Here is a 2,222-nt window from a genome sequence, read left to right as displayed (position 1 = left end):
ATATATATATATATATATATATATACACATACACACAAGGTGTCCACAAAGTCTGGGTACATGGGGATTAACACATACTTTAAGAAATTATTATTTTAATATTTAATTGTTTATGTTATGATTTTATTTACTCCATGTACCCACATGGGGATTAACACATACTGTAAGAAATTATTATTTCTTATATCTAATTGTTTATATTATAATTTTATTTACTCCATGTACCTAGACTTTATGGACACCCTGTATATATATATGTGTGTGTGTGTGTGCATGTATGTATATATATCAACGTATATAAATACTTACACATACTGTGTAATATGTATATATTCACATGCACAAGTATTACATACACACTTATACACACACACACTTATATAATATCTATTTACATATTTAAATATTTAAATTATAAACAAAGCCAAAAATAAAATAAAAAGTGTAGTTGTGAGGGGTGGTTTACATAAAAATATATAAATTAATATACCAAATTAAAATTAATTAAAACTATACTTGATGAATGTGGCTAATTAATGTAATTTGTGAGATGCTAATTGTTTTTGCTGTTATTATCATCAGGAAGGAAAATTAAATGAAATATTTTATCAAATACCCTCTTAATTATATATATTTTTGTTTTTTAACTAATGTCACTTAATTTTGAGTGGCTTTGCCAAGGCAAAATTTCTAATTTAAATATATTATTTTTGTTTTGTAAAACAGTTTGAATGAAATTTTATTCAGTTACAATGACAGTGTAAAAAGACACGAATAACTTATTATTATTATTATTGAAGGTGGTGAGCTTGGCAGAATGGTTAGCACAGCAGGCAAAATAGTTGCATTCTGAGTTCAAATACCACCAAGGTCAACTTTGCCTTTCATCCTTTCTGGGTTGGTAAAATAAAGACCAGTTGAACACCGGGAGTCGATGTCATCAGACTAGTCCCCCCCCCCCCAAATTTTAGGCCTTGTGTCTTAAGTAGAAAGGATTATCGATATTTTAAAGTGGTGTGTGGCAGAATCATTATCACGCTGGGCAAAATGCTTAGCAACGTTTCATTTATCTTTAGATTCTGAGTTCAAATCCCACTAAGGTCATCTTTGCCTATTCATCCTTTCGGGGTCAATAAAATAAGTACCAACTGAATACTGGGGACTGGTGTAATTGACTTAGCCCCCTCCCACAAACTTACTGGCTGTATGCCAAAAATTCGAAACCATTATTATTATTATTATTATTATTATTATTATTATTATTATTAAGGCAGTGAGCTGGCAGAATTGTTAGCATTCTGGGGCAAAATGCTTAGCAGCGTTTCGTCTGTGTTTACGTTCTGAGTTCAAATTCTGCTGGGGTTAACTTTGCCTTCCATCCTCTCGGGGTCGATAAAAATAAGTACCAGTTGAGTACTGGGGTCAATGTGATCGACTATCCCCCTCTCCCCACAAATTCCAGATCTTATGCCTATAGCAGAAAGGATTATTATTATTATTGTTCAAAGTCTTCCTAGGTTGACTTTGTCTTTCATCCTTTCGGGGTCGATAAAATAAGTACCATTTGAACACTGGGGTCGATGTAATCGACTTACTTCAAATTGCTGCCCTTGTGGAAAAATTTGGAACTATTATTATTATTATTGTGGTGGTAGTGAGCTGACAGAATTGTTAGAATGTCAAACTGCTTAGCAGTGCCCTTCATCTGGCCCTTGAAGTTCTTAGGTTGAATCACATTGAGGTCAACTTTGCCCTTCATCCTTCCCAGGTTGATAAATTAAGTACCAGTTGAGCACTGTTTGGGGTCAGTAGAATTGACTTATCCATTTCCCTGTAAAACTGATGGCCTTGGGCCAAAATTTGAAACCCTCATTGTTATTATTATTATTATTATTATTATTATTAAGATGGCGAGCTGGCAGAATCGTTAGCATGCTGGACTAAATGCTTAGCGGTATTTTGCCCGTTGGTACGTTCTGAATTCAAATTCCGCCAAGGTCGACTTTACCATCCTTTTGGGGGTTGATAAAATAAGTACCAGTTGAACACTGCGACTCATCCCTCCCCTCAAAATTGTTGCCCTTGTGGCAAAATTTGAAACCATTATTATGGTTATTGTTGCCCTGGTGGCAAAGAAAAAGAAATCGTTATTCTTCTTCTTCTTATTATCATTTCTCTTTAATATTGTTACATAGGACGACCTACCTCTTCTCTAGTGCTAA

Source organism: Octopus bimaculoides, chromosome 26 (genome assembly GCF_001194135.2).
Source record: "Octopus bimaculoides isolate UCB-OBI-ISO-001 chromosome 26, ASM119413v2, whole genome shotgun sequence".
Taxonomy (NCBI): domain Eukaryota; kingdom Metazoa; phylum Mollusca; class Cephalopoda; order Octopoda; family Octopodidae; genus Octopus; species Octopus bimaculoides.
Note: the sequence above shows the minus strand (reverse complement) of the source record.